Here is a 14,383-nt window from a genome sequence, read left to right as displayed (position 1 = left end):
CACACTAGAAAAAATCTTTACAACTTCCCAACACTCTAAACTCCACATTTTTTTTTAATTTTTATTATTTTATTTTTTATTAAATATTTAATATATAAATAATGAATAAAAGAATTAAATTAATTTAAAAAGAATAAATTCAAAAAAAATATTAAAAAATATGAAAAAATTAAAAAAAAAAGTGGAGTGTGGTGTGTTGGAAGGTTGTGTACCATTTCCCTTAACACTAACCTCTCATATTAGAAATTAAATAAAATATTATTATAATATAATTTTTTAATATTAATTTTATTTTAAAATTTAAAAAATTAAATTATTTATTATATTTTATCTAAAATTATAAAAAAAATTATAATAATTATATGAGATAAGATAAGATAAGATAATTTAATTTTAACCAAAATAGCCTACAAGTGGTGATAAAAGAAACACCCAAGCTCAACTATTGTTCTAAAAAGGATAAATAAATAAGACTTACGATAAATCCTATTTTACTCTAAATAAGTTTTTCGTCAACATAAAATTACGCTCAATTATTAAATAATGCAACTCCTATAAAACACAATTCAACTTGTCTAAATTAGTTCCTATTCATAAATTTTATCATATTATTATCAACTTTACTATGAGAATATTGAAAGTATTATATATATGATAGGAAATTATGTTCCTAATATGATACATGTCTATAGTTTTATGAATACAGTTGATAATATACATAAACTATAGAAATATACTTATAAATTCCAATGTTGATTTATCAAAATTTTTAAATAAAATTTTTAAATATGTAATATAAATAATCAAATTTTTTATAAATTAAGTAATTTATAATCAAGTTTAAAATTGTGTATATATATATATTCATAAACATAAATTGTAATTCAGTAAATTGAAGTTTGACTCATGTTCAAATAAAAATTAAACTCGAGATTTAACCCAATTAGATACTGGAAATCCAGTGGCGGACCCACGTCAGTATTAGTGCATTGGCATTGGTTTATGCATATACTTATACAAAATCACCTCTTTTGGAGATTGACTTTGTCATTAAAGCAAAACTCACATATTGGATTATGCATCTTTGAGTCAAAATAATAATAAATTTTATTATTATTAATTTGTTGCATTTTTTTATATATAGATTTTGAAATTAGCACCTACTAAAATGTAACAGCCCGCTAAAAATTCAATTGTGGAATTTCTATTGACTTTAGGAACCTCGTGAATAGTCTATAAGTTTTCACGAATCCATTAATCATATAGGTTTTAGGCTAACTACATAGTTAGTGTTATTACTCATTATGATATCAGAAGTGTTTTTGATTATTTGAGATAGTTAGAAGTGTCAAAATGTATTATGGTTTGTGCCATTAGACTCAGAGGGTTATTTAAGGTCTTATGGCGCAATAACATTTTTTCATAATTTCGGACAAAACGTCTGTTCAAAATTGTAGTATTAATGGATAAAAATATCTTAAGCTAATTTTGTAGATATTATTGGATAAAAATATTTTAAGCTAATTTCGTGGATATTATTGGGTAAAAATATCTTGAGTTGATTTTTGTAGATATTATTAGGTAAGAGAGTCCTACACTCCACTCTCACTCCGGTAAGAGAGTCCTACACTTAACTCTCACTTCGGGTAAGAAAGTCCTACACTTAACTCTCACTCCAGCCTTATCTCTTCCATATCTTATCCACAAGTATCTCCAGCCACCCCTCCCCACGAAATTATCTTCATTTATGCTTTCCATTGAAAGAATACCAAACACTCTCTCTCGGACAGCTTTTAGGAGTTCTTTTGCACACCCATTTCGAAGCTTTTTTAAGTGTTTTATCATAAATTCTCCTTCATATAAGTTGTTCCTCTTTGAGTCTAGTTTCCGTAGATGTATTTTTCGTATCATTCCATGGTCATTTGGTCAGTCAAAAGTATTTTTAACCATAGAAAGGTCATTCTGGGCGTGAATCTGGAGAGTATGTTATAGTTTGGAGTTTTTGACCAAGCTAATGGATAGATATTGGTCCGAAATTTTTATGGAGTATTGTTAACATGTATATATGACTATTGATTGAGGATTTTTGCATGATTAAAGGTTTTGATGAAAAATTTTCTTAGATTTAGAAACTTAGAAACTGGAAGAGGAAAAACAGTTTCTGTTTTGAGAAAGTTTAACTCTTTGGTGGTCTAAACCTATTCTAATGACTTTGATAATTTTATTGGAGGATTCTAAGCATCTTATATACATGTTATATTATTATTTTGAAGATATTTGATATTAGTTTCAAAGATATGAAATTTTATGTAAAGAGATATTCAGATAAGCCAAAGTGTGGATGTTCTTGGCTAAATTTATGTTTTGGTTAATTTTTAACCATGTGATCTTGAATTAGAAGCTTATATATGTTTTAGGACGTCCTTTTAAACCATGTGATGGTTTGGTTTGAAGATCACATATTTATAAGTCATAGATCAAAAGGTTGATCAAAACAAGTTGGAACCAAAAATCAATAGAAATAGCATATGAGAATTTCGGCCCTATGGAGTTTTAATAGTTGTGATTAGTTTTAAATTTTTCTAAATTGATATTTGAATTGAGGATAAAATTTATATGAGGCATGTAAATTTTGGTGACTTTTGGAGTTAGTATGCAAAATCCTTAAGTTATGGGTAAAACGGTCATTTTCCTACATGTAGAGAGTAAAATAGAAATTTTACTCTTTAAGTTAGTATTTTTCCATATTTTAAATTATTAGTGATTTAGTGCTAACTTTTAGAATCACTAATTACAGTTCCTCGTGATCGCGCTTAAGGTTTTAATAAGAAACGCGGAGATCGAGGTAAGTTAGCTTTTAACTTACTAGCAGTCTACTGTGTATGTGTGCTAAGTAAAAGAATTACAGTGTATGTATGTATGTTATCATATATGTCATGCCATGCCAAGTTATCATGTAATTTTCTATTATACAGAATTTATTCTGTCATCAATTTTTATCTGTTACACAATATATTCTGTCATGTATTACTATACATTACAAATATGTCATGCTAAATATGTTGTTTGTTATATGTTATGCCATGTTACGAAATGTTACTATCTCAAGTTGGTTATGTATTTCAAATTATGTTCAAGTCACGTTATGTTACGTCAGGGCTTCAGTCCTTTCATATTCCAGTCACGTTTCATCTTGAGTATATTCAGTTTATGTAGAATACATGGGGCCACAACAACTGTGGAGTATGTATTTAACTGCATAGTGATGTATAGAATACATGGGGCCACAACAACTGTGGAGTATGTATTTACACATAGAATACATGGGGCCACAACAACTGTGGAGTATGTATTTTTAATGTTAAGTCAAGTTTGTGTAGAATACATGGGGCCACAACAACTGTGGAGTATGTATTTACACGTAGAATACATGGAGCCACAACAACTGTGGAGTATGTATTTTTCATGTTAATTCAAGTTTCAGAGCAAGTTCATGCTAAGTCAAGTTTCAGATCAAATTCATGTCAAGTCAAGTTCAGTTCATGATTCAATTTAAGCTATGTCAATTATGCTATGTTGTACGCTAAGTTATGCTTTAATTACTTATAAATTTGATTATGCATTTATACTTTTACTGTCATACATGCATCATTAGTCTGTATGGAAGTTTTTTGTTAACTTACTGAGATTTGTAATCAAATATCACTGTAGTAGTCCCAACTACCATTCCCCCCGAATGGTAGATCTTGTTACAGGACCTGAAGGAGGATCAGGAGCTGACCAACTAGACACAGTCGACTGAACGACGGTGCGTCGTTAATGTTAATATAGTAGTTAAATTACTACTTGTACGATGGAGTTGCATCTCCAGTACTTTTGGATCATAACTATTTTGGAATAGTGCTGTGATCTTAGTTATTCAATGGATCTTTATGTATGAAGTATGTTTTAAGTATTGGGATATTTTCAGTTTGGTGCATAGTATTGCTAAAGAAAAAAATTATCCGCTGCGAATATTGCATAATGTTATATGCATGTTAGGATTATTGCATATTATATGTCATGAACGGGGGCAGGTAACCTTGTGTTGCATGTCTCGACGCTTCAAATGTCCGTCCGATCCCAAACGGAATTTGGGGGCGTTATATAAAAATTTCATTATTTTACCTATGCTCAAGAACACCAATTTCATGTATCCAAATTTACTAATTTCATATACCAAAATGACCAAATTTATATATACATCAAAACTGAATCTCGTATACGCAAAAATAGTTTTGTATTAACATGCTCTCAATATTACCAACAAATACTAACATGTGCTCAAAAACAATTTGTACCATCAAATTAATATAAATTCTCGTGTATCAAAATCAACTTAAAACAAGTTTAAAAAAATTGATTTTGATACAAATTCATACACTTAATACAAATTCCTCTAAATTCATTAGAATACAAATTTCCAGTACTAAAACCAATACCGAGCATTCAAAACAAATAGCAGCTCCACTAAAATGAAATATAAGCAGTCTACAATACAAGCAGCAGCAACCAATACCAAGTAGTCAAAACAAGCAGCAGGTCCACCCTTCTTTCCAGCACCAATACCAAGAAGCAGCTCCACCACACAGTCAAAACACGTAGAAGCTCTACTAGAATTTCCAGCACCAAAACCAAGCAGCAGCAACAAAAACCAGCAATCACCAACAATAAAATTGACCCAATTGAAACGACCCACCAAAAACCAACTACCAACAAAATATAGTTCCATCAAGATGTACAAAAAATGATTTTCATTTTATAGCAATAGTACAACAATATCCAAAACATGTCACCACACAGTCAAAACAAGTTTATCAAAAAACTATACAAAACCAAGCATACAACTATACACGAGATATGACCTTATTTTTTTGTTCCTTAATGATTTCCATTTGAAGATTATGAAAATACCCTTGCTACATAGAATTTATGGAATCAATATCCAATTTCATAATTTTCATATCAGTTTTTCTGTTCTTAAAATCTACTAATTCAGTTAAGATCTACTAATTCAGATCTTTCTTATTGAGCCTTAGGCATCGTTTAATTACACAGATGAGATGAAATGTTTTAAATAGTAATGAATAAAATATTGTTACAATATAATTTTTTAATATTAATTTTGTATTGAGATTTGAAAAAGTTAAAAATTGTTTATTATATTTTATATGAAGATTTGAAAAAGTTATAATGATGAGTTGAGATGAGATGAGATTTTTGATTTTGTGTAACCAATCTGGGCCTTAATTTCCATTTTAAGTTTTCTCTTCTTAACAAGTAGTAACTCAGATCTATCATTGTGAAACTTCATTATTGATTCTCTTATCTCCAACATACAATTCCTTCTATCATCTTTCATTTGCTTTAAGACATCGTTAAATTCATTATCTTGTATTTCCTTATATTTTATTTGTTTCTCTCTTTTTTTTTTTTTTCCAGCCTTTTTGCTCAAAGGTCTCTCACAACCCACAGGCACATTTTTCAAGTCTTCCCTTAATCATATTGAGTTTGGAGTAATACCTAAACACGAGACATTGTCTTTTCTTCTTATGCTCTCCACGTGTGCTTGCCATTTCAGTTGGTGCCTCAAAATATTCCAACAATGATCGATGTTGAAGTTTGTTTTTTGAATCTCTCGGTATAAAATTTATGCCTTATCAATCTACAAAATAGTGAAATAAATACTTAATAATTAAAACAATAAAACATTGAGAAAACCATTATATCTTGTCTAGCTCGATCGCACCATTCGGATGCATTCTTTCAACTTGAGCCATGGAACCACAAATTTATTGACATATTTTTTAATGTTTGACCACCGATTGGTCAAAAAGGGTTAAGATCGTTTATAACCGTTAGGTTTTTTTTATAGGTAGAATAGTAATCATAAATTTTATTCCACAATTGTGACGTTTGGACATCAACATTTGTAGTATCCATAGGGGGATTGTTAATACCACCCTCACAAGTTTCCAACAATATGATGAAGAATGGATCTTCATCAATTAAAGTGTTAATACTTCAACAAAATATTGAATGACAAAATGTTACTAAAACAATGCCTTTGTATTAAAAGATCAGCAATTCATCTATCAACAGTATCAATTAATGTACCCATAGTCATATTGGCGATTAGAACAACACATTATAACATAGGATTAGCAAAACCAGCAGCAAATTACCATCAAACATTTTCAAAATAGCAACTGAAAAAACCTCAAGATTTAAAACAGTTTCTTAACAACAACTCCAAGCAACAGGCCAAACGTTGTGATGATACACCAAACATTGTGATGATATACATAAATTCTGCCTAAAATCACATGCTAATTAGATAATAGCAGCATAGTGATTATATTAAACATTTCTATGACACAACACATGCTAATTACACCAAACATTTTTTATGAACATTGTGATTATAGGTGCACAAACACACCAAGAGTGGTCAAAATAACTAAACATCATAGTACAAATACATAATAGCAGCATCATTGAAACCCTAATCTAAAACCAATAACAGAAAATTGAAAGTAATAAAATACTCTGTTATGCTCCTACATGTTTACAAAAATCAGATGACCCATTTACAAAAATCAAAAAATCAAAATCCTAAATTCATCCCTAAAATTAGTTCAAAAATCAAAACCCTAATCTAGATTAAACAAAGCATCCAAACAACAATTAGAAAATCCAAATCTATGTAATAAAAATCTCTAGGCAAAATAGAGAGCATCATGTTTATTTACCCTAGGTAGTCGATATGGAAAACATAAAGTGGTGTAGCGGCAGTGGTGATTTCCAAGTTACCTTGTTTGATTAACCAAAACCAAAAATCTCATCTCATCTCATCTCAACTCATCATTACACCTTTTTCAAATCCTCATACAAAATATAATAAACAATCTAACTTTTTCAAATCTCAATACAAAATTAATATTCAAAAATTATATCATAACAATATTTTATTCATTACTATTTAAAACATTTCATCTCATCTCATCTCATCTCATCTGTGTAACCAAACGGGGCCTGGTGATGGAGGAAGTGCACCATCCTCGTGGGAGATTGAATCCTTGGAAAAAATTTCATTATCAAGAATTTTAGGAGGAGAAATATGGATTATTAGCCCCAGAGAGAGAATAAAGAATTAGAGGGAGAAAATTATACCTGATTGTGACTGTGATGAGTCCAAAGTTGTCACAAGTTCTATCAACAACCATCATGAGAGAGAGTTGCGCTAGTATTTTCTTCTGTTGGGGTTGTTCAAGTCGAGGGAGGGATGGAGAAGTGGAACCATGTGAGGGAGAAGAGAAAGGTCTCGGGATGAAAATAAATCACATTGGTACACAGATAGAGAGAGAGAGAGAGAGAGAGAGAGAGAGAGAGAGAGAGAGAGAGAGAGAGAGAGAGAGAGAGTAAAATAAGATTTGTAGAGTGAATAGTTGATCTCCAAACTTGTAGATATGCTGTTCCTAGATATGTAAAATTATAGATATGCATAATCCAATGTAGTGAAATTAAGGATTATATTATGCAAATATGCTTTTGCATATACATATGTAGATACCAATGCTAGTGCTCTTAGGCCCTAAGAAATTTATAATCTCATATGCTTTCTAAGATTTTTTAAAATTTCAATATACCTATAAATGCCTATTTCTAATTTTTTTTTTCTATAGTTTCAAATTTTTGTATAATTTCTATATATTATCTCTTTTCAAGGATGTGGCCTTACCAAAATTAAATTAAAACTAAATATGGGAGAAATAATAAACTTATTAACATGGATCCTAAAGTTTTTTGTTATACAATATTGAATTTTTTAATATGAAATCCAATGTAAAAATATAAAAAAAGTCATTTGAGATTGATAATAAAACTTAGCTAATGCAAATGCAAATTCAATGAAAAATTTAGCTAATAAAACTTAAAAATGCTCCACATTGGATTATCTAATTTTAAATATTTTGACTTTTAGTTACAGTAAAATTAAAGTTGACAATAAAATTTAGTTCTTACTGTATCACAACCAAATGAATAAAAAATAATATTTTTGTACACTCTCTATCTCTCTATTCTCCCTCTCCATTCTCATTCTTCTTCTTGCATTATTTTTTCATATTATTTAATAAAAAATAATAATGTATTTCCATATAAGCTCTTAATTTAGAAAAAAATTAATAGAAAAAAATTAAAAAAAATATTATGAAATTTACAATATTTTATTATTATTTTAACTAAGCAATGGATAATTGAATGTAAAAATAAATTTTGAATGAAATAATCAGATGTAAGATTATGTCATATGATGATTGAATAAGAATGCTCTAACAAACGTTGCCGGCACGGCCACTGCGGAAATCCACAAACTCCTTTTAAACAAATCAAACTCATAGTCTAACCCCACCAAAATATCGTATTCATGAATGAATATGGTAAGCACTTTTCCACGTGTGAGACTGAGATTAATCGGACACCTACACCATGGGCCATCCTCCTGTCGATCCCCGAACTCCCACCCTTAATTCTCTTTTCTATCGAGTACAGAACAGCCCACTTCTGTATTGATCAGTGAGATCAATCACCCTGTCGTTTAGCTCATCATTTCATAATTCCCGGACCCATATGTGCATTGCTGCAATAATCTTGATTACGACTCCTTTTGGATCATATACGTATCCGCAGTAATTAAAATGGAGCTCAATCCACCCAACACTTCTCTTTATTATTTTTTAATATAAATAATATATAAAAATAATTATTTTATATAAAAAAATAATACAATCAATCAATAAAAATTCTTATAATCGTAATTTTAAATGGTTGTTTTATAAAACTGTTTAAAATATTTCAAATCAATAAATACAATTAGAAGTAATAGAATTTAAGATTAAAAGAGTAATACTATTCGAAAATCAAAATATTTTTTTATAAACAAGAAGTTGTGAACTTAATTAGTATCAATGTTATGATGTTTTAAAAATATAATTTTTTTTCTCAAATAATGATGGATATAAATATCAAGTAATGTTCAAACAAGACTCACATACGGCTCTCAACGACAACCAAAAATGGTAGGTTTAGGTGGATGGACAATAGCGAGAAACTTCGCAACCACGTGAATCAACGATTCAACACCACAAAGAGAGGTAACAACAGTGGGAGGGCATGTGGTAAGGGTTTGGTCATGGGAATTGAAAGGGGAACAGTTACATCAATGAGCTTCGTGCACGTTATGGAAGCCCAAGTCCTGCCCATTGACATTGAAGTTTGAACTTTGAACAGCTTCTTTTGTAATAGAGTAATATTATATATAATCATAAAATGTATAAATATCGTACGATTATTTTAAAAAATAATAGAATTTACGATTAAAAAATTAATATTTTTTTATATAAATCTCGTATTAATTTATTTTTAAAAAAAATTATATGACACTTACACAATTACGATTATAAATATTATTTTTTATTATAATATTCTAAGTCTTATTTTATTTTATTTATTTTTTCCTTTTAACAAAAGGTCTTTCACGTCAACATTCAACAGGGTGGATTTATTAAAAGCTCACGGAATTTGACCATTTTCAGCGGGGACCATTAAATATATACGCTTTGTGCTGCTTTCTTAGTGGTAATTAAAACCCATGGTGGAAAAAGATAGGGTAGGCTTATCTTCTCTACCCAACTGTTTAAAAAAGTAGAAAATCTGACATTATGATTTACCCGTAAACAAATCACAGGAAAAGCAAAAGTAGAGAAAAAGAAATCATTTTCTTGACACATTCACGTAAAATATCCAACGCACAGAAGCCAGCAAGCCAAACACACTTCATCCAACCACCCGCCAAAAATATATAAAGCTTTTGATGGATTCGATATATATATATATATATATATATATTAATATGTGAAAAGTGCCGTCAAACTTCTGCTCAATTTTATCGCTCGTGTTTTAATTTAATTTTTTACTTAAAAATTAAAAAAATAATTATTAATAAAATTATATATATTTTTCTTAATAATTAAGAATATAAAAAAATGTTCATATAAAATGATAAAAAAAAGTGATTATTAGTTGGGCAGCCGGTAGCACCATCTACATATATATAGATAGAGCATGTAGATCTTATATTATTTAATATTAGGATATATATACCATTTCCAGTTTGCACTTAATGGTTTATACTCCAAGATCTATACGTTCACAAAAAATGGAATTTTTTATGTGAATTTAAAATTTATCATTTTTTTTAAAGAGTAAAAATTTTATGTATAATTATTTTTATATATTTTTTATACATTTTGTTAATGTGATTAGTTGGATTATTTTTTAATATAAAATAATTACTTTAAAATATATAAAAAAATAGTAAAAGTGATTGTATTAATAAATTTTTTAAAGAGATGTCGTGAGACATGAGAACGGAAAGTTTATTTTATGTTTTAATATTTGAGGAAAAATTACATCTTTCAATGCCTGTCCCCACTCCCAGGATCGAGAACGAAGCCATGCCAACCTTTTATTTATTTCATACGTCCAAGGGAGGAGTGCTAAAGTTAAGTTAAAATGGGAATTTCCGATCTCCACCAAGCTTGGAAGTAACCCACCACACCCATTTTGTTTATAAATAAATTAAAAAATTAAAAATTAATTTACATATCCAACAGACAGTAGCCACCTCCCCCCGAACCAGACAAATCCTGACCATACCAAACCTCCACAGGAATCATGCAACCCCCGAATTGACCCATCCAAGTCACAAGACTCAGTTGAAAAAGCTCAGAAAAAAGGGTCCAAAAAGGAGGTATTGAACCTCAACCACATACCCCCTCCCCTAGCTGCAACTACGCCCTGGGCCATCAACTCCTCCGACTATAAATTAAAGCCAATACAAAACAATACGACCGCTTCATCTTTTTGAATTGACGCTCACTTTCGCAGAAACTTTCTTTGGGATTTACGATTTCAATTACATCGGGCTGGAGGACTTCAATTTTCGTGGTGCCCCACTCTAATCATGTGAACGGGTCGACCATGAGCGCTTTGAATCGAATGGCCGGTTGTTCAGACATCAATGTCACTTTGATCGCGAATATATATCTTAAAAAAAAGGCAACATACAGAAACTTGTGATGAGGTTTATGGATTCTCTATGGTCAGCATGCATTCCGGTCCGGTACGTACAAACATCTTTGACTGCAAATGCACATATGATAATATATGATAAACATCTTTAACTGCAAATGCACATATGAGATAATATAAGATAGATAAATGATATATACAAATTCAAATGCTCAAATCTCGTACAATTTCTTCATAAAAAAAAGTGAACTTCATTGAGAAAAAGTGTTAAAAACTCATATTTTCTTGATAGGATCTACATTTTAACAAAAAATTTGTACAAAATTTAAACATTTAAAACTTTTACTCTAATATGATATCTGCTCTTGATCACAAAACTATAGACTCACGTTGTAGTTAAGCTTCTGTGAATCTCAAATTGATGCGCATGGTAATTCCATAATCCATTGATTTCGTTTACCTCAAATCTCTTAAATCTGATCTTACCCAACTCTCAACTCCATCACCTTGGACGTGAGTCCCACAGACCGACTCAATCGCATTTGGTTTATTTTCTATGTAGAATTTATCATTTAAGAATCGATCAAAGAAGTTGACTCTAAAATAATTGGACGTGAGTCCCATACACCGACTCAATCACATTTGGCTTTATTTTCTATGTAGAATTTCTCATTTAAGAATCGATCAAAGAAGTTAACTCTAAAATAATAAATTTTAATAAAGAAATATTACAAGAAAATCTTACACCATTCGTACACAACTATTTAATCAATATATTATTTGATATTTTATTTAAATACACATATTTAAACATTAAGATATAAAGTTAAAAATAATAAATCAAATAGGTGTAAGTATTTAATTTAAGATTTTCATGAAAAATTTCTATACGCACTCTATTGTAATTTGTGGGCTCGAAGAACAATCAGATAGTCCACCAATTGGATTCAATTAAACAACCGTCCTAGCAATCTCTCCCGTAGCTAGCCGAGGACGCGGGCTCGGAACCAATTAGTCGATGTAATATATGTTATTTTACTTTTATTTTTCTGTCCTATACTTATTATTATCTTGATCAGGAATGTCAAAGTAAACTTTTAGAACGAAATGCACTGTTTTAGAACTGGTCGTGCTGTTAATAATTACAAATTTTATAGAACTGTGCGGCAGAAATATTAATTTTATAATTCATAAATTATTCATTTGAGTGAGTTCCGAACAAACTCTATGCTTAACGTTTGATTTAGCAAGTTGTCTCACATATGTTGAACAAATATTTTATTTTTAATATTTTAAATTATAAATTAGATAAAAAAAACTTTCTCGAGAACACAAAAAATAAAATAAGATTGTCAATAAAATAATTTTTTATAAAAATCAAAACAATAACTACCATTAAAAATTTATAGTAAATAAACTTCTCGATTTTACCAATTCACTTTTAATCCAATTATAAAATATTTTAAAATAATAATCAAATTTACCTATTTATATTTAAAAACTCAATAAATAATGCATTTAAAAATATTTGGATGGAAAAATATCTTCAACTTGGGATGTCAAAACAGTTTCGTCATGAATGATCAATAAAGTAAAAGATTTTATCCACCACTTGGAGGGAGAAGCTATTCTATTTCCTTTTTAATTAACGTAAAGAATTCTCCATCCAACTATCACAAATTTTCCAAATGAGTATCTAAAGCTTCAATTTTTCAAGCCATGGAACAATTCAACTCCATTTTGTCAAATATAGCTCGATAGCATGACTAGGTAAAGCATTTTTCCATCAAAAGATAAAAGGAATCAATGGGTCCGTGGACCGCTCGTGTGCTTAATAGTTCCCCCAGCCAAAGTATATTCAACGAGTGGGTGCGTTGAATAATTTAGTATTGATGCAGATTAACTTGAAGACGATATAAATGGATGGTGACTTGGAGCCATGTCCCCTTGCCTTAATGGGTAGATTGCCTTGTATAGAGTCTCTTCAGTATAGTTTATCAAAAAAGAAATAATTTAGTCACAAAAAATTTTATAAAAACAAATTTATAAATTAATTAGGGATGAAAAATATTATATAATATATTAGATTTACCTTATAATAAAAGAAGTTTTATCGTATCACATCAAATTATTTTAAGTTATAAATTTATTTTTATGAAATCTTTTTATACCATATCACTTTCCACAATATTATAAATCTTAAAAGAATATACTTAAATGTCACAAAATAATCTCCTAGATCACAATTAATTATGTCAAATTTATTTTATGTTATAAGATTTATTAGTAAGAAATAGACATTTAGGTTATGTTTAAATGCTAAGCTAAGATAGGTTGAATTCTTTATGAATAATTTATAATAGAGAGTTGGAATGGTAAAATGAGTTTTGTATAACTCACTTAAAATGTGTTTAGATATTAAAATAAATTGAGATATATTTATGAGAGGTTGAAAATATTATAAATCTTATATATAAAGAGATATTAAATTAAAAAAAAAAATCTACATATAAAGACATTTTGTTTTTTTCTTTAACGTCGTATTAAGAGATCTCTAATTGAGTATATATCGTTAAATGATTTTGAGATTTACTACGTTAAAGAAAGAGATTGAAGTTTTCTAAAATTTTAGAAGCGAATTAAATTAAGAAAAAAATACACAACATTTTACTATTTATACAATTTTTTCACATTATATATTTTTTTAATTTTTTTATTTTATTTTTATTAAATATTTAATATATAAATAATGAATAAAAAAATTTAATTAATTTAATAAAAATAAATTAAAAAAATTAAAAAAAGATGTGGCGAGATAAAGTAGAGAGGATGATAGTATTTTTTTTATAATAATATTATATACAGTTTTAAAATATATAAAAAATACGTAATTATTTAAAAAAAAAAGTAAATTTATGATTAAAAAGTTAAAATTTTTTATATAGATTTTGTATTAATTTATATTTTAAAAAAATTGTAAGATATGATAATCATAATTATAAATATCATTTGTAATGTTATAGCCGGAATTTCCCGGGATGTGCAGTCGAAATGCTTAAACCTCGGATAGTTTCAAGCGAAGACAAAAGACGTGGCGCTTCCTTTTCCGGCCGTACTTGATTCAATGATCGAACGATAAGCGGCTGACGTGGACATTGTCCCGTAAATGTAACGATGTGAATGCCGTCAATAATGACGTGTCGACAAAGAATAAGAAAACGACGGGTCGGGCTCTTATCTTGTGAGCCTG

The sequence above is a fragment of the Carya illinoinensis genome, chromosome 7, assembly GCF_018687715.1.
Source record: "Carya illinoinensis cultivar Pawnee chromosome 7, C.illinoinensisPawnee_v1, whole genome shotgun sequence".
In the NCBI taxonomy this organism is placed as follows: domain Eukaryota; kingdom Viridiplantae; phylum Streptophyta; class Magnoliopsida; order Fagales; family Juglandaceae; genus Carya; species Carya illinoinensis.
Note: the sequence above shows the minus strand (reverse complement) of the source record.